This window comes from Nicotiana sylvestris, chromosome 2 (assembly GCF_000393655.2).
Source record: "Nicotiana sylvestris chromosome 2, ASM39365v2, whole genome shotgun sequence".
In the NCBI taxonomy this organism is placed as follows: Eukaryota; Viridiplantae; Streptophyta; class Magnoliopsida; order Solanales; family Solanaceae; genus Nicotiana; species Nicotiana sylvestris.
The window spans coordinates 186143383-186163692 of record NC_091058.1 but is presented as its reverse complement, the minus strand read 5'-3'; the positions used below and the strand labels follow the sequence as shown (position 1 = coordinate 186163692).

The window sequence follows — 20310 nt, the reverse complement described above, 5'->3', positions numbered from 1 at the left end:
TGCCACAGCTCATGTAAATCAACATATGTGAACATGAATTAAAAACATAAAATTAGAAAGAAAAAATAAAAAGTAAAGAGGAGAAAAAATGCTAATGTAAAAATTAGGGATATAAACTTGAAATGTCACCCTCTTTTTTCTTCCTCTAACGCCTTTTTCTCTAAGGCATTTAGTTTTTTGTTTCCTTGTAATTAATATGAATTGTTGACAGTTATGACATCTTTTTGTATTTTCTATCCCATTATTTTCCTCGTATTCCAATCCCGGCAGCCCAAAACTCATCTCTTTTCCTAAAACCAAATAATAGGGAAAAAGGGTAAGATATATCCTTGTACTATTAAAAATTGTCCACATATGTCCTCCGTTATACTATTGGTCTAAATCTACCCCTTCCGTTAGCAAAGTAATCAAAAATATCCTTATTTTTAATGGTGCTCCACCATAGCAATCCAAATTCTACATGGTCTGGCATTTGGGTAAGGTGGATGTCAAGTGGCATGCCACCTCACCATCTTCCCCTTCCATTTCTTCTTCCCCTCATACCTTGAAATGGAGGTTCCAAATTCATTTTCTGTTAAATTTGGACAAAATTACTGCTAATCTCTGAATCTAACACGAATAAATGATTTCCAAAAGACTTAAAGAACAAATCTCAAAACCCAATGACAAAATTATCTGAAGCTTTTTCCTTGTGAGAGGAGAACGATACAAGTTTGGAGAATCAAATTTGCTTAATACTTATTTATACCTGAAGCTTGTTAACACATGTATTCCTTGGCCGAGTTAAATCATAGAAGTAAACATTTGCATCTTCACTTCCAGCAACTTCAATTGTTAGAAGATATAAGTCTTTTTTGCTATCTTGCATGTTTTGTTGATTCATAGTGGTACAGAATATATATATATATATAAAATGAAGATTTGGGAAATAAAGTTATGCTCAGTAGAAGGAGAAGTGGTTAATTAAATGAGCTCACGGAGAAGGCTTTAACCTTTATTTGCTTAAGATTTGATTTTTTCCAGAATGACAGAATTATCTACACATTACTCAGATTTTATTTTTGGGAATAAAATGAGCCATATTTTTGTTTACTAAAAAGAAATGGAAGGGGAAGAAGATGGTGAGGTGGTATGCCACGTGACATCCACCTCACCCAAATGTCAGAGACCATGTAGGATTTGGATTGCCATGGTGGAGCACCGCTAAAAATAAGGATATTTTTTATTACTTTGCTAACGGGAGGGGTAGATTTAAACTGATAGTATAACGGAGGAAATATGTGGACAATTTTTAATAGTACAGGAATATATCTGACCCTTTACTCCAAATAATATTATTCTTTTATCTCCCCTACATCCCACTATGTTCAAATTCTGGGTCAATATCTTACTTTCATATCAGATAAATAGCAAACTTTCATAACACACAAGAAATCAACCCAAAATTAAGTAGAAATTGAGACGTACATGATTTATTGTTGGACTGAATTTAAATGGCACATTCAGATTTGTTACAAATGTTATCCTGATGATATAGAAGAATATACATAGAAAACAAATGAATAAGGAAAGAAATAATACTCAAAACAATTCGCCATGAGCTGCTAAGTTTTTCTTGAGTTGTTGCCTTCAATTCCATTGATATTTTCCTCATATTTTGAATAGGATAAGTAGCTTTGTGATATATCGACTCCGCCATTCCACAGCCCGGAGAAAAATTCAAATCAGTGAAAAGTACTGAGATAATAAGCCAAAACAATACTAAAAGAAAAGAAGAAAAAATAATGACACTAACCGCGAAGGCCACCATGAGAGCTCCAATCTGCTATCTTCTATACGTGCATACATGTCATATGCATGTCTAAAAGTTAATAGACTTGTATTGGTGGAAAATCCATAAAATAATTACGCATGTATAGAAGTTTTAATAGACTTGTTTTGATATCCTTTAAGAAGAGAAATATAGATGAACAAAATCCAAGCAACAAAAAAAATACCTTCTAAAGCATAGTTAACTCCATGATAATGGGACAATGGTATTACAAACCTTGGCTTAACGAACAATGGATTTGAAATTGCGACCATTTCTCTTGAAAATTGAATCTACAGATTCTAACAGAGGGCAGAAAGAGAAATTTGTGCAATTTTGGAGAGAGAGCAGGAGAGGAAAGAAAAGTGCTCAACGTTGTTATAGAAAAACTATGCTTTCATAATTGACCATCAAGCAACAAATTGGGAGAATCCATATTTTGGCCAAATATTATCCGTGACCAATCATCTGGAAAAAAGTATTAATGGAAGTTCTGAATTGAGGAAATTTACTTAAAAACCTAAATAGAGAACAAAAACTTGAATTAGAGAAGTCAATACACCATTCTATTAGCTTAAAACTAATCGATTATCTGAAATACTTGGACTATAAAGGTCACCTAAGTATTGCAAAGCCGCTGTCACAATCAACATTCCCAAATTCAATATACCATTTACCACATCTACACATAAGCTTTGATGTTGCCCACTACTTTTATCATTCGGGTAATAAATAATTAGAGAGTGTGTGGCAACCTCTCAAATTTAGTTACATAAAAATATGAAATAAAAATTTGACCTAAGTTTCACCCTAAAAATACTTCGAAAGAGCACTTTATAAGAAGATTCATATCAAGGTCAGGATAAAAAATACAGGAAAAATTTGAGTATATAAGAATATATCCATGTCAATTCATTTATGTTCCTAATTACCTAAGTAAAAAACATTTAGTTAGAATCCTCTTAAAATGAATTATATGAACACCAAATTATATAACAGGAAACAAAAAGAAAAACTTCTAAGCGAGAAGAAAGTTGTATACCTCTTCAAGAGCCATGGATTTCATAGGTACATAATCGAGTTGGTAAGCACACAATGATACCAGGTGGGACAGTCTGAATAGAAAACCTGGTTATAGATCCGAGGTCTAAAAATTAGTCCACCTCAACCCCGAGTACATCATTCACCAAGATTGTCAATGGAGTGATTATGTGGAATCGCTAAACGTCTTGCTAATGTCTAGACAAAAAACCGTGACATATGATACCTTTCTTCAAATTCGCTTAAGCAAAAAATGCGAATAAACATCAATTTCAATTGATATCACCAAATCCTTTTTGTCAGTCAAAATGAGTCTCAGTCCTTAATCCCAGTGGACTTTTACTACTGGAAAACATAGTACTACTGCATATCGTAGATTCGGCATAAGTTGGGATAAGAATGTGGATTGCACATTTTTTGTGCTTCTATCAAATTGAAGTGATCAATGATGTTCATCTCTTATAAGATACAGGTACTTTCAATGATTATGTGATGGTAATATAATTATCTTTTCTCTATCAAAGCTATCTCATAAACACTCAAAGTCCTTGTCAATTTACAACATTCCCTTGCAGAAGTTAGTGCCAGAAAATTTGACCAGTAAAAAAATTGTTGGCCTAGCCTAATTATAAGATTTGATGCACAGAAACTATCTTAAACTAATTTTTGGAAGGACATTGTAAAGGTATAACAAAACCAGATATCCTTTTACCTTCGTTTAAGGACAAGAAATCCTAACAAAATAAATTTGCCTTAATTCATGTAGACCATCATATAAGGAAGACATGTCCATTACTAATCCTCTACTTTGACAAAAAAAATATCTTAAACTGTATGAAAGCAATCAAATCAGTGTTAAAGGAGACAAATAAAATATTAACTTTATTGTACAAACGAAAACGATGTGATTGCTTACGGTGTTTGTCAAACTTAGCACCAGCCCATTTGGAGATGGAGTAGTCGACCTTTTCCCAGGTCAAGGCTTTGACGTCTAAGAATTATTAATTTTTTATATGAAGGGAAAGGCTTACGAGGGGGAAAACCGTCAGAAAATTCGATCAGAGTTATCGAGAAAGATGAAACTCTGATTAGCTTCGCAAATGCGTAGAGATTTACTTTACAATTTGGGAGTTCTTTGTGTTGTGTGCCGGAAGTTGGTGACCTTCCGAATTGGTGTTCAAGAAGATGCATCTTTGGCTAGTGACGTCTTAAAGCCTGGGGCAAATAGGTAATGATTGCGCTTTGAACCGACGCTGCAAATAGGTATTCTTATGGGACACTTAGTTTATGTTGTGAGCACGTGATTTTTGCTTCACGGAAATTACTCCAAAAGAAATCAAGAAATAAAGCAAGTTGCCTTCGGGTACAATTTTGAGAATTTGCGTGACATTTTTGGTAATTATTTTATCCGTAAATGTTTATCTTGTTGTAATTAATTGAAAAATACAAAAATATATGTTTCATGCATATTTAGGATTTAATTATGCATTTAGGAATTAATTAAACCATCATTTGGCTCTAAAAAGAAAATCACAAAAATATGCATTTTATTCTATTTGTTGTCATTGTGTGATTTTATTTTAAGGTTTTAATTTGTGTGTTAATTGTTGTAAGTGTTAATTAATTTTTGTGTAGTTTTATTTTTTGATTTTACAATTTAATTAGGAATTGTGTTTAAATTAGAAATTAAAGAAGGAAAAGAAAAAGAGTTCAAAAATGAAGGAATTCAGATGTGGGCTTAAAATTGAGACCAAAAACCAGGCCCAAATCAACTCATTTGACCCAGTCCGGTTAACTGGTCTCTCAGACGAAGGAAACGACGCCGTATTGGCACTTTCCATCTGGACCGTTGATCAAACAGATCTAACGGTCCAGTTCAGTTCTTTCATTAAACCAAACGACGCCGTATGACCATTCATTGCTTTTGATCTAACGGCTCCCAGGCTTTCCCTCATGACCCGACCCACTCCCGTCTGAGACCGACCCAATCCCCACTCAATCAAAACGGTACCGTTCCCTTAAGTGAAGAGATCCTGACCATCAATCTCACCTGATCCAATGGCCAGGATCCATCCCTCCCCTTCGTATATAAGACCCCATCTCTCACCCCATGCCCTCATAGCCAAACGCCCCCCCCCCCTTCCTCACTTCGTCTCTCTCATTTCAGAGACAGAACCTAGGTCAAACCCTAGCCGCCATAGCTCCCCTTCGCCTGAAACCTGGTGACAACTACGTCGCCGGCCACCTCCTTAACACCATAGATCCACCTTAACACCCTGGTTACGAATCCACTACTCCCTTGGCTCGAATCAATCCCCATCTTCTCGAATCTTCATTTGAAGATTCGAGCCAAAACCCAATCTATGCAAAACCACCCCAAATTCATACCAGTTACTCCCCTGATCTCACTCGTAACCAAACCAAGCTTGGTTTGGTTCGAATCTAACCAGAAACCTTCAAGCCCTAAATCGACTATATGAACCCTAAAAATCCAGAACCTTGGGGTCTGTCCAATTAAATGAAGGGTTGGGGTCTAATAGACCTTAATCAAGGTTTTCTCAGTTGAGAACACTTCGATTAAAGTCCGTTCGACCTCAAAGAGGTCGAGTCCGGTTCGAGACTGGGTCATTTTTGTTCTTAAGATTCAGGGGTATTTTTCCTTTCCTTCCTTATGTTCATGTGTTCTATTTGTATCTTTTTGCATGTTTTAGTACTTTGTGTGATTTTTCTACTTTTCTTTTAATTAATTCTGTTCATCTTCAGTAGACCTTTTATTTGGTCATTTTCTGCTGTTTGTACCTATCGTGAGTTATGTGTTCGACCATGTTAGAGTTGTCAAATAATTAGTTCATATAGGTCTGTTATACATGAAGGCACTGAAATACTCTGGTAACCTATTTTGTCTAACTTGTTTATCGATTGTTGGCTACCTGTTGTATTTTGTTAGTCGATTGAATAAGTGTCGTCACCTGAATTCACTTGAAAAACTAGAAAAGCATGAGTTGCTCATTTTAGTGTGATTACTAGCCTGTTCCTCTTATCTATGTTAAGACTTGTATCAACATGCTTGTTCATTACTGCTTTGATCTTAGCTTGTAATAGTTGTTGCATGTTTGCTCATTTGGCTTTGAGTTGGTCAGGATTGGCTCCCAATATGACCAACTCATACCATTTGATTAGCACCCCTTCTGTGTATACGTTTGAATCATTGATTGAACCTAAGCTGAGAATTGGATATAGCTGTAGTAATCTAATAGTTCAACCTGAAATCAGTGTTAAATGTAAGTTTATATAGGTTGTAACTTCAGACTTCTAAGCTTAGGGTTAGGCAGTAATAACAGGGGGTTGAGTGGAGACCATGTACTGTCAGGCATGCCTGAATTTAATATTCAGGCTGCCCATATACTTTGGAATTAAAAAAAATAAAATCAGACATTTAGTAATGGGGTTCAGGGAATAACATGGGAGGAAATATTTGTTAACAGCATTAGTGCTTGTAAGAGCTGAAGATCAGAAATAGCATGGGCTTAATGATAAAAGGGTAGAAATGCACATGGGGGGGAATTTTCACACTGAGGTTCCAGAGTTTAAAAGCAAAATATAGGCTAGATTTTCGAAGGGGGAAAAAAGTCCAGAAAATAGTTTAAGTGTTAAGGCTGGTTTTTTGATCCTCAGAAGCCAGAGAAAAACAAGAGTGTTGAGGCTGGAGATTTAACCTGAAACTCTAGAGAAATAGAGTGCATATAGGCTGTGCTATTATCTTGCTAAGTCAGTGATAGAGTGAGTGTTTAAGGCTAAGCTTTACATCAAAGAGCTTCAGCTTGTTTTCTTCTTTGAGGGTTCACGATCAGAAAGCCACAGTTTTCTTGCATCTGCCTCTCTTCTGCTTTGACTGTAATTGCTTTGTGGTCCTTCTTGGTTTGAATTTGGTATTTCCTGGGATTTCTGTTGGTTTTCAAGCACTGTTTTATTAAGCTACTAGGCTTTTCTCTTGTTTTTAATCTGTTCCTAGGATTTCTGCTTCTGTTATCACTGGTTTCACTAGTTTTGCTGTGTTACTGAACTTGTTGTGTTGCTGTGTGTGTGCTACTGCTGCTTCTACTGATCTTCCTCTTCTTTGCTTTCCAAATACCAGGTACACAAATTGATACACTGGTTCTTGTAGAATGGAAACTGAAGCATGAATATGAAATGAAGAGTTGAAATTCTGAATTTATCTTAGTTATATTCTAAATTTTAGTTGTATATGTGCATTATTTAGCTTCCTCTAATTATAATCATGTAGTTGTTTGATATATATAATGGAACATCTGACAGTAGCTTAGTGGACGAACTGTCTATGTATGCTAGTTAAAAAGACTAATGGTGTAGTAGCTCTGTTCAGTTACTTCGTTATTGTTTGATGATTATCATGTCTCAAAAAGCATGTTAGCTGATTTAGACTATTCTTAAACATTCAACAGTTAGATCATTAAATAAATAGCCCGTTTCGGAACTTGTAGGAATATTGTTTAGCTAGATACTATTGGTTAATTTCAGCATGTAAATGGTTTAGGATTAAAATTAGATTGCCAAGTTCTTTAATTTGGCAAACTGTGAGCATGTGTAGTATAATGTAACTAGGTAGTAACATGTGAATGAGATGGCCCAGGTCCAGTTTTGTACCATACACGTTGGGCCTGGGCCCGCGTTGGCAACGGACTGCCCTGATTGCATCATTTTCAGATTTACGAATCATATTCGGAACCCAACTATAATTAACTCGTAAGCATGCAAATAAAGTAGGACCTTTTCCTCTTTCATTTTTAGAGACGGATGAAAAACGAAAAACATAGAAAAACATAGTCACTTTAGGATATCCTTTTAAAACAAAAATGAGGCGTGCCTCGCCAAGTAAATCACAAGCTGCGGGGCCCTCTATACGTGTTTGTAAAGTTGCTTAGACTCCGGGACGGGCCGTTTAGCAAAATTTCACGGCCTTGCCCAAAATAACACTAAGCTAGTCGCTTAGGGTGCGTCTTTAATACAATTCTTCTTTAAGTATGGGTGTGCATTTATGCAACCCAAATCTAAATCTCAACGGAGCCGAAACGTGTCTATGATCACGGGTACATTGATTGTGACGAGGTTCGAGATACATTTTCACGACGTTGCAATTCTTTGCTAAAAATAACAATAATAATAATAAAAGCGGTAAAAAAGTCATAATTCGCACTGAGTACATAATGGTTAAAATCAGATAAATAAGCCGAATATAACAGTTGAGCGACCGTGCTAGAACCACGGAACTCGGGAATGCCTGACACCTTCTCCCAGGTTAACAGAATTCCTTATCTAGATTTCTGGTATGCAGACTGTAATTTAGAGTCATTCTTTTCCTCGATTCGGGATTAAAACCGGTGACTTGGGACACCCTAAATCTCCCAAGTGGCGACTCCGAAATAAATAAACAAATCCCGTTCGATTGTCCTTTAATTGGAAAAAATTCCTTCACCCCTTCGCGGGGCGGTAAAAAGGAGGTGTGACAGCTCTGGCGACTCTGCTGGGGACTCGAACCCAGAATCTCTGGTTCAGGGTTCAGAATTCGAGCTTAGATAAATTGTTATGTTTGGCTTTATCTGATTTTTGTTACATGTTTGGGCCTAATGTGCTAAATGCTGCTCTTACCGCTTTGATATTATCTGAACTGTATATAAATTGTGCCGAAACCCTTCTCTTCTTACCTCCGGGGAGGAGCTTGCTGGTCGAGACTCCCTATTCTGTTAGTGTCATACCTTGAAATAAGAAAGAGGCCGGACAAGTTACAAAGCCGGACGATCCTGCGGGTCCCCAGTACGTAGCCCCCTCCTCGACTCGAGTTGTCCGCTCGGGTACACAGTCTAGAACAGATACCCAGGTTATGAACCTAGAATAACTCAGCTTCATGTCGGATCCCTAGTAGAAACGTTTGTTTGCATCACGTACATTTGACTTTAGAGGCTCAACACAGGGGTTGGGTCTGTCTAGGACAGGTGTACCAAAAATGAAAATGACCATCCTGATGCATCTTACTTGCTTTTACTTGGGAATTTATTTCGGACTTGCACGCTGACCGGTTTTTGAGGAAAGAGAAATAGCAGGGTGAGGGTTAAATCGCCTGTTTTGGAAAAAATCATCAATGTCCGAATAGCGTCGAAACTCTGTCAAATTTTTGAAAAAAAAAAGGGCTGTGTTTATGAATAAGGGTTTTATTCGCCTTTGAAAAGAGTCCTGTTTTCAAAAGAAGTTTGTTTTATCTGCCCGAACTACACTGGTTTGATTCTCACAGGATGTCTGATACATAGGCAGCCCTCATCGGGTCCAACCTCCCCTTTGCAAAAATAGCCAAAAATGTCAAATTTTAATTGTCAACATAAATAAGTCAGGTAATGTTGTTTTGACAAGAATTGCCGAATGTTCCCAAAAGGGACGCCGGAAGGCTAACTTTGCATAACCAACCACTTTTAGTCGTTTTAGATTTTTGACCGGCGGACTCACCCAGCTTTAAAATCTTCATTCCCGAAGTGCTGAAAAGCCGTGTGCGGAACCGGATTTTCCTTTCAGTTAGTTTGTTGAGTCAAATAATTTTTATTTCTTTATTACCTAAATAAATGTGCAGGATGAGCACGATGCAAAATGAACCTTTTTCAATAATGACCAAAATCTCTTTCAAGTTGCGGTTGTGGTGGGATGATTTAGGTGGTGAAGGGCAAGATGAGGTCAAAAAATATCTGAAAGGTCTCACGGGTTTATTGGAAATCCAGCCTCGGGGGGATATCATAAGAGCTTTGGTCACCTACTGGGACCCGGCGCACAATGTCTTCCACTTCTCCGATTTTGAACTCACCCCTACTTTGGAGGAAATAACCGGGTACATCGAAAATGCTGAAGTTCCGTTGAGGCAAAAATACCTGGTTGCTCCAAGAGCTGTCACTGTGCATCAGTTCTTAGATTCGTTAAAGATACCTAGGACGGTCCACAACCTAGATTTGGCCGCAGGTTTTTGTAATCCGCGCTTCATATACGACAGATACAGTCATGTCGGAGGATTCAACAACCCGGATAACAAGTCATGCAGCAAGGGTAACCGTCAGAAGTGGGACGAGCATAGACGAGTGGCTTTTATGGTAACCTTTTTGGGCCTTTTGGTATTCCCAAGGAAAGACGGAAACATTGATCTAAAAATAGTCGGAGTCGTCAGTACTTTGCTCATTCAAGACAAAAGCATTCTTGCGCCTATGATAGTATCTGATATCTTTAGATTTCTCACGGCCTGCAAAGCCAGAGGGAGTTTCTTCGAGGGGTGTAACTTGTTGCTACAAATATGGATGACTGAGCATCTCTGCCACCGTTCCCAGCTCTTGAGTTATGGTTCCTCAAAGAAAACTTGCATAGAAGAATTCTACACAAGAATCTAGGGGGCCAGTCTACCCGAGGGAGTTACAGCATGGACGTTATTCTTTCGGACCCTCACCGCCAGCCAAATACAGTGGACACTAGGATGGTTGCCCGTGGATGAGGTCATCCATATGCCGGCAGCTAGGGCCTACTTTCTATTGATGGGGCTCAAGAGCATTCAGCCTTACGCGCCATATCGGGTTTTGAGACAACTCGGGAGATGCCAAACAGTGCCTCAGGAAGAAGATCTTAGTGCTCAAGTAATTGAGATTAGCCTTGACGGACAATTCCCTGAAGCAAGAGTTCGTCAGATCTGGAGTGAAGGCCAATATTTAAAAGCATATACTTGCGTGCAGGACCAGGCCAAAGGCGAAGTGGCGCCAGGATACCTTGCTTGGTACACGAGAGAACTTGAGCACGAAAGGCCAACCAAAAAACCTCACATTCAAGAGTTCGTTGAGGCGTCACAAGAACCGTGGGACTGGTTGGCCAAAGAGCGCGAATACCGGGCCGAAGTAGGCAAGCTGAAACAACAGATCAAGGATCTGAAATTTGAGAACAAGGTGCAAGTTGCTGCCGATGAGGGAGAGAAGAACAGGTTAGCCCAAACAAATGAGGCTCTCAAGGCTCAAATCCGACAAATGAGGATAGATGCTGACAATCAGTAAAGGAGCCGGTCGGATGAAAGATTGATTTACGGACTAAAGAAGGAAATCGGTGAGTGCCGGGATGATTTGAAGAAATCTGAGGGTACCATAGCACAACTCCAGGTACAATGGGCAAAAAGAACGAAAGAGCGCACACGGTACCTGCAGCAGGCAAGGAAAGATTATGAATTGGCCATTGTCGGTCTAAAAATGAATGTAACCACCCTAGAGAGCAAGGCGGCTAAACAAGCCAAGGCATTTGAAACCGAGAGTAAACATTGTTGTAATCTGATGGCCTCAATGGAAGGTGAAATACAGCAGTTACGGAAACAACGTCTGCATGATTCTCGGGTTTTGAAGGCTAGGGGGGATCAGATAGAATGCCTACTCCTAGAGAAAAATCAAACCAGGAACAAGACTCTGACTATTGCTCGTGCTATCACCAGGAAATGTCGGGAGTGTGAAGACCTGACCCGCACTACCTTCATGTCAGCAGTAATGATTTTCGTCAAGAGGACAATGTACGAACTGAAGCAACTTGAAAGGGGTCTCGCACCTAAGCCCGCGGCAAGGCCGAACGATGCCTCGCGAGCACCAACTTTTGGAGCTTTAATGTATTTGTAGTTCAAGTCAGTGTTTTCGTTTTAGAGACTGTTGTCTGTCTGTATATTCTCTTTTCCATCAAAATAGTCCATAATTGGTTTTACTTCAGATTGTTCTCCTTTCCAAAAATTGTTTAGTTTGTATTACGAAGTTTCAGTAAAGAAAAAATTCCATCAAAAAATTCCCGAAATTTGCTTTCACATTTATGTGGCAGAACTATGCCTGGTCTGATTCATGCGGGGACATGATACGTAGGCAATCCACATAAGATTCGACCATCACTAAAAAAGGAAAAAGAAAAGGCATTTGTGAATAAAACAGAGGACATAAAACAAAGGACATAAAACAAAAAGAGAGGGTAAGCCGGGATGACGCATGCAGTTGAAACAAAAATATGTTAGAAATGGTTAAACTGCCTAGGAACATTGCATTTCCCAACGTGAAATTACAATATGTGTTAAACTCTAACGCTAACAAGTTTGTTGTTTATACCAGAGAAAGGTTTCGAAACAGTTAGCTCGTTAGAACGTTCTAGTAGATTACCATTACCACACAAGATCAAAAGGGCCCATTCCGGAAAGTATGTTTGGTTTGGACAAAAGTGTTGAGGAGGAAAATACAGAGATGCAAATGATGAAGGAGGAAGTAGACAAGTTGAGACAAGAGATAGCTGGGATGCACCTAGCCTGGGCTAGGGGACAAACATCACCAACCCTTCCCCCTACTCCTACCCTCTTACCGGCTCGGACTCCGGAACACCCTCCCACTGGTCCATCAACGAGCTTCCCTATTGCCCAATACTATCAAGGGGAAACTTCCTACAATCCCCAAGCTCCACCACCCAAACAAAACCCTCCTCCGCCAACTGTTCCTGTTTTCGTGGCACCTCCACCTGCCACGCTGCAAAGATCGTCCAGCGAGCTGTTGTTTCAGGCTCACAATAACCAGTATTACCCCCCCTGAACTCACCTTCAAAGCACCCGAGCCATACACTTACACCCCTCACCTCCAACTCCCGGCAGAAACTGAGAGGTCGGCTAAGAATCCGGAGCAGGACGAAGTGCTTCGTAAAGTGAGAAGCCTGGAGCAATCCTTCAGGAATATGCATGGATTGGGCAGCCAAGTTAGTGTGGCCTACAAAGATCTATGTCCCTTCCCCGATGTTCAATTGTCGGCAGGTTTTAAGATGCCAAAGTTTGATCTATATGAGGGACATGGTGATCCCATGGCACATCTACGAGGTTTCTGTAGTAAGATGAGAGGGGAAGGTGGAAAGTATGAGATGATAATAGCTTATTTTGGTCAAAGTTTAAGTGGGTCCACGCTGGAATGGTACACGAGGCAAGATCCTAGCAGGTGGTATACCTGGGACGATCTAGCACAAGCATTTGCAGGTCATTTCCAGTATAACCTTGAGATCGTCCCCGACCGTCTCACACTGTTAAAACTTGAGAAAAAGCATGGAGAGAGCTTCAGGGAATTCGGATTCCGTTGGAGAGAACAAGCAGCAAGAGTCGATCCACCAATGAGGGAAGATGAAATGGTGGACTACTTCTTATAAACTTTGGAGCCAACTTACTTTGGCCACCTTGTGACGTCAGTTGGTAAATCTTTCAATGAAGTAGTAAAAATGGGCAGTATGGTTGAAGAGGGACTCAGGTCCAACAAGATAATGAGTTATTCGGCAATCAAGGCCACAACTCAGGCTATCCAAAGCGGCACGGGAGGTACGCTCGGGAAAAAGAAGAGAGAGGAGGTCGCAACAGTCGAAGCAGGTACTTGGTCCAGATCAAGAGGTTCTTCCCCTCGTTACCAACCCAGACCCCATTACCCAAATTACCCACACACTCCATACAACCCTCCCCAACCCTATTATCCACCATAAGAGCCACATTTTTCCGTCCATCACTCCCAAGCTTACAACCAGCCCCCGGCTCGCCCGCAATAGTGTGCGCCGTTTCCCCAGAATACATATCCACCTCCGCAAAGCACATATCCACCACCAAGGGCCTACAGGAATCCTTCAGGGCCAAGCTTCCGTTGGAATCAGACTTTCAGGAACGAAAGGGTGCAGAGGTCGAGAACATTCACTCCGTTGGGAGAAACCTATACTACTCTGTTCCACAAGTTGAGGCAGTTAGACCTATTAAGTCCTGTTGAACCCAAATTGCCAAATCCCCTTCCCAAAAATCTGGACCACTCAGTAAGCTGTGAATATTGTTCAGGGGCTCCCGGGCATGATACTGAGAAGTGTTGGAAGTTGAAGACTGTCGTACAAGATCTTATTTACATAAATATGATCGAGGTTCAGGCACCAGAGGCACCCAACATCAACGAGAACCCGTTGCCGGTGCACCATAAAGCCCACATGATCGAACTAGTGCACGAAGGAGGGAAGCCTAAGAAGCCCTCACAAACAGTAATGATGATTCGTGCCAATCCAAACGAAAAACCGACCAGTGGAAAGGCAGTGGTACAGTTGGGAAGGGTGGATGACAAGCCAGTTGTGGTAATGGGGAAAGGTTCGTCTGTTATTGCGAAGAAGCCAGAGCCGGTCAAGGTAGTGCTACAGGGAGTATCAAGCACACCAGTGTTGGTGGTGAAGGGGCCCGCGTAGAACCAGTTGTTATCAGGCCAGTAATGCAATTGCCGATAACAAGTGAGAAAGCTGTGCCATGGAGCTACAGTCAAGTGATAGTGATGCATAAGGGGAAGGAGGTTGTGGAAGAAGTATGCGAGGCCCAGGGGTTAACTCGTTCGGGAAGGTGTTTTGCTCCCGCAGAATTGAGAAGGACCAATCCCGTAACAATAAAGAAGCCAGTGATGGAGGAGGAAGCAGAGGAGTTTTTGAAGAAGATGAAGGCACAAGACTATTCCATTGTAGAGCAGTTGAGGAAGACCCCGACCCAGATTTCGTTGCTATCCTTGTTGATCCATTCAAGCAATCATTGTCGGGCATTAATGAAAATTCTGAACGAAGCCCATGTTCCGGACAAGCTCTCAGTGAACCATTTGGAGAAAATAGTGCACAAAATCTTTGAGGTAAGCCAGGTGACATTTTCTGATGTTCAGTTTCCAGTAGAGGGTACAGAATACAACAGAGCACTCTACCTGATTGTGAAATGCGAAGACTCGGTAATCACTCGAGTACTGATTGATAACCGGCAGTGCCAATATCTGTCCTTTGGCCACTCTGGACAAACTGAAGGTAGATGATGATAGGATTCACAAGAATAGTGTCTGCGTCCGAGGTTTTGATGGGGGCGATTCTGACACAGTAGGTGATATCATACTGGAATTGGCAATTGGTCCGGTCGAGTTCACCATGGAATTTCAAGTGATAGATGTGGCGGTGTCATATAATCTTCTGTTGGGGCGACCCTGGATCCACGCAGCCAAAGCAGTGCCTTCTATGCTGCATCAGATGGTCAAATTCGAATGGGATAGATAAGAGAATGTGGTACACGGGGATGACGGTACACATGCCGTTAGTGATGCCATTGTGCCCTTCATAGAAACCGACGATGACAAGGGCCCATGGGTTTATCAGGTTTTTGAAGCAGTCTCAGTAGACAAAATTCCTGAGGGTGGGGGCCTCCCACTGCCCAGAATAGCAGCTGCAACCTTCATGATAGCCTCGGAAATATTAAACAGTGGGTTTGTACTAGGAAAGGGTTTGGGGGTTGATTTGCAAGGTATTGTCCAGCCAGTTTCCTTACCCAAGAACCTGGATACTTTTGGGCTAGGATTCAAGCCTACCGTAGCAGATATAAAGCGGGCCCGCAAGTTGAAGAAAAGAGTCTGGGTCCTTCCTAAGCCGATCTCGCCCCTATCCAGATCATTTGTCAGAGCAGGTTTCAGAAAGATGTCGTCCCCGAAAGTTTTCGGACCACTGATCGGGCCAGATGGAGATTTGAATGAGAGCTTTGAAAGGCTGTTCACTGATGTCGACATGATTGAAGCTGGAGAGGGTTCCAGTAAGGCAGACATACAGTTTGTGGGGCCTAGGTCCAATGTCAACAATTGGACGGCTACTCCTTTTCCTACCCGGAGGGAGTCTTGGTAGTAGGCTCTGGATTTTTCTTTCTTGTTTTCTGGATTATTCCAGAGTTGTAATCCAGTTTCTTGTTTTATTTTTTGTATTCGGCAAAGTGTGAAACTCTGTTACCCCGTATTTTAATAAAAGCCTTTTCTTTTTATTTTCTGTTTTAACTTTGTTTTCTTCTTTTCTCTTTCTGAATAGTTCTTTTCATACTGGTTCTAATGACATGACATGCACAATGGATCTTCAACTCAGTCCAAAAAATCAATCTAATTCTGAACTAATCGTACAAGAGGTCAATTATAATGATGAATCGGAATACGATGAGGATGAAGCTTTCAAAGAGATAAACAGAGAGTTAAGCCAGTTTGAAGAGAAATCCAAGCCCAACCTAAATGACACAGAAGCCATCAATTTAGGGGATGCAGGCGATATCCGAGAAACTAAAATAAGCATCCACATTGCACCAAATATCAGGGAAGAACTAATCCAAGAACTTATTGAGTTCAAAGATGTTTTTGCATGGTCGTATGATGACATGTAGGGGTTAAGCACGGATTTAGTGGTTCACAAATTGCCCATTGACCCGGCATGCCCTCCGGTCAAGCAGAAATTGAGGAAGTTCAAGACATATATGAGTGTGAAGATTAAAGAGGAAGTAACCAAGCAGCTACAAGCAAAGGTTATTCGGGTCACTCAATATCCTGATTGGTTGGCTAATGTGGCGCCAGTGCCAAATAAAGATGGGAAGATCAGGGTGTGTGTCGATTACCGCAATTTGAACAGGGCTAGCCCCAAGGACAACTTTCCATTACCCAATATCCATATCTTGATCGATAATTGTGCCGGGCGTGAGATCGGGTCTTTTGTAGATTGCTATGCTGGGTATCATCAGATTCTGATGGATGAAGAAGATGCAGAAAAGACGGCATTCACTACGCCATGGGGGACTTATTGCTATCGAGTAATGCCATTTGGTTTGAAGAATGATGAGGCAACATACATGAGAGCAATGACTACTATGGTTCATGACATGATACACAAAGAGATTGAGGTGTACGTGGATGATGTGATCATAAAGTCCAAGAATCAGGAAGACCACGTAGCAGACCTAAGGAAGTTTTTCCAAAGACTTCGAAGGTATGATATTAAGCTCAACCCGGCCAAATGTGCATTTGGTGTTCCATCTAGAAAGTTGTTGGGATTCATCATTAGTCGGCGAGGTATTGAACTGGACCCGTCAAAGATCAAATCCATCCAAGATTTGCCACCGCCGAAGAACAAGATAGAAGTAATGAGTCTGTTGGGAAGGTTGAATTATATCAGCAGGTTTATTGCTCAACTCACAGCAACTTGTGAACCCATTTTTCGACTACTGAAGAAAGATGCCGCGGTAGAATGGACGGCAGAATGTCAGGAGGCATTTGACCAAATCAAAGGATATTTATCAAATCCACCTGTGTTGGTTCTCCCTAAGCCGGGGAGGCCGTTAATTCTTTATCTAACGGTCCTGGAGAATTCGTTTGGCTGCGTACTAGGACAACACGACATTATAGAAAGGAAGGAGCAAGCCATCTATTATCTCAGCAAGAAGTTTACAGTATATGAGGTTAAGTACACTCAACTCGAGATGACATGTTGTGCCCTAACTTGGGTGGCCTAGAAATTGAAGCATTATCTGTCATCATATACTACTTATCTCATTTCACGCTTGGATCCACTGAAGTATATTTTCCAGAAGCCTATGCCCACAGGGAGGTTAGCAAAATGGCAAATATTACTCATAGAATTCGACATCGTCTATGTGACGAGGACGGCCATGAAATCCCAAGCATTGGCCGATCACTTGGCTGAGAATCCTGTTGATGAAGAATACGAGCCATTGAGGACGTATTTTCCTGATGAAGAAGTGATGCATATAGATGAGTTGGAATTATCTAAGGAACCAGGTTGGAAGATCTTCTTTGATGGAGCCGCAAATGCGAAAGGAGTTGGAATAGGAGCGCTACTTATTTCTGAAACAGGGCATCACTATCCTGTTACGGCACAGCTATGTTTCTATTGTACCAATAACATGGCTGAATATGAGGCATGCATTTTGGGCTTACGGTTGGCTGCAGACATGGATGTGTAGGATGTCTTGGTCTTGGAAGACTCGGACCTCCTGGTGCATCAAATTCAGGGTGAATGGGAAAGAAGGGATTTGAAGCTCATACCATACCGTTAATGCTTGCTTGACCTGAGCAAGCGATTTCGATCAGTGGAGTTTAGACACGTCCCAAGAGTTCACAATGAAGTTGCCGATGCTTTGGCCACTTTGGCATCGATGTTGCATCACCCAGACAAAATTTATGTTGACCCATTGCATATCCAGGTTCGTGATCAGCATGCTTATTGCAACATGATAGAGGAAGAAATAGATGGTGAGCCATGGTTTTATGATGTCAAGGAGTACCTCAGGATGGGGATATACCCGGAGCAGGCCACCAGAGATCAAAAGAGAGCCATTCGGCTGGCAAATGGTTTCTTCCTTAGTGGAGGAATGTTGTACAAAAGAACACCAGATTTGGGATTGCTGAGATGCATAGATGTTGGTCAAGCCACAACAGTTATGACAGAGGTACATGCTGGAGTTTGTGGTCCACATATGAGCGGGTATGTATTGGCGAAGAAGATTCTTCGAGCAGGGTACTATTGGCTCACTATGGAGCGCGATTGTATCAGTTTCGTGCAGAAATACCATCAGTGTCAGATACACGGAGATCTGATTCATTCTCCGCCGACAGAATTGCATACAATGTCAACGCCATGGCCATTTGTTGCCTGGGGCATGGATGTCATTGGACCTATTGAGCCGGCAGCTACCAACGGCCATAGGTTCATTCTGGTGACCATCGATTACTTCACTAAGTGGGTTGAAGCTAAAACCTTCAAGTCGGTAACTAAGAAGGCAGTGGTAGATTTTGTTCATTCCCATATCATCTGTAGATTTGGGATCCCAAAAGTGATCATCACGGATAATGGTGCTAATCTTAACAACAATTTGATGAAAGAAGTATGTCAGCAGTTCAAGATTACACACCGCAATTCCACCCCATATCGGCCCAAGGCAAATGGAGCAGTAGAAGCGGCCAACAAAAACATAAAGAAGATGCTTCGAAAAATGGTAGAAAGTTTGAGGCAATGGCATGAAAAATTACCATTTGCATTGTTGGGTTATCGCACTACTATCCGTACTTCGGTAGGGGAAACTCCTTATTTGTTGGTATATGGAACTGAAGCAGTAATCCCGGCAGAAGTTGAAATTCCATCCTTTCGGATTGTCGTTGAAGCTGAGATTGATGATGACGAGTGGGTCAAAACCAGTTTGGAGCAGCTGCACTTGATTGATGAAAAGATATTGGTGGCTGTGTGTCATGGTCAGTTATATCAAAAGAGAATGGCAAGAGCATACAACAAAAAGGTGCGTCCCCGGAAGTTTGAAGTGGGCCAGCAAGTGCTGAAACGCATCCTCCCACATCAGGCTGAGGCAAAGGGCAAGTTCGCCCCGAATTGGCAAGGGCCATTCATTGTAACCAGAGTGTTGTCCAATGGCACTTTATGTTTAACAGATGTTGAAGGGAAATGCGTCGACATGGCTATCAATTCTGATGCAGTTAAGAGATATTATGTATGATTTCTTTTGATTGTAATTGATGTTTGTTTGTACTAGGCATTTATCGGAGAATGAAATGACGGAGGAAATTCTTTCTTCTATCCAAACACTTTAACCTTTGCTTCCCATTTTGAGCCTTACTTGTTCTTTCATACCCCTCTTTTGGAATCATTAATGAAAATGAAAGAAAAGAGAAGAGAAAAATAATGATAATAAAGACAAAAGAAAGGTAACAAGAAAAACAAAGGAATTGGGAACTACGTTTGACCTGATTCCTCAAAGAAGGATACGTAGGCGCCTCACGGCTCGGTCATGGTGTAACATAGTGCGCGTAATGTAACATAGTGTAACAAAAATAAAAATCCCCAAACAAGAAAAGCTGGGGCAGAAGTTTGTGTTTGTAATTTTGGAAAGAAGGTTTGATTCCAAGAGTTGTACTGTTTTACCCATCAAAATTATTTTGAACTTTTTAATACCCCTTTTCCTTTTAGCCATACACGAAAACCCGTATTGATGTCCAAAAAAGACCTCCCGATCAGTATCCGAGAAGTGCCAAGTCATGCAAACGGAAGTCGGGGATAACACCCCGATCCCCAGTAGAGAAGAGGATCATGAACTGGGAATGAATTGATAGCCGAAAAGAATCCCTAATAGAGAGAGTCATATCGACAGCACTCCAATCCCCAGCTGAAAAATAAAATAAAATGAGAGAGTCTTATCGATGAAAACCTTCACAGGCACCATAAGGCGATGAGAGTTGAGAGAAATGAGAGAGTCTTATTAGTGAAAACCCCTCGAAGGGCACTATGAGGCGACAAGGCAAGATTGGCGGAAAGGGTCCGCATTTGGCAAAAAGTCGAGTGTTTGTTTATCCCCAGCCAGATGAGGCCGTCCGAAAGATTGATTGATATGAATAGACTGGGTTGATTAATCCGGAATGCACGACATCATCATTGGGATCGGTTATATCATTCAGATAAGTTCTTGTCTTTCTTTTTCCCCAGCATTTGTTCAGAAAGACTTCTTTTTCTATTTTTGAAATCATCACTTTTTCATTTCTTGGTTTAAAGACTTTACCTCCCCAGCAATTTGTTTT

At 40.9% G+C, this 20310-nt stretch overlaps 1 long non-coding RNA gene across 1 annotated transcript; it reads right to left on the bottom strand.

Annotated features, from left to right (window-relative positions):
* Nucleotides 1-1440: 1440 nt before the first annotated feature.
* Nucleotides 1441-4063, bottom strand: LOC104234982 (uncharacterized). Its single transcript, XR_713101.2, has 2 exons — nucleotides 3768-4063; nucleotides 1441-3049 (listed from the first exon to the last, which is right to left on the bottom strand). It is a non-coding gene; the product is annotated as an uncharacterized lncRNA (long non-coding RNA).
* Nucleotides 4064-20310: the final 16247 nt, after the last annotated feature.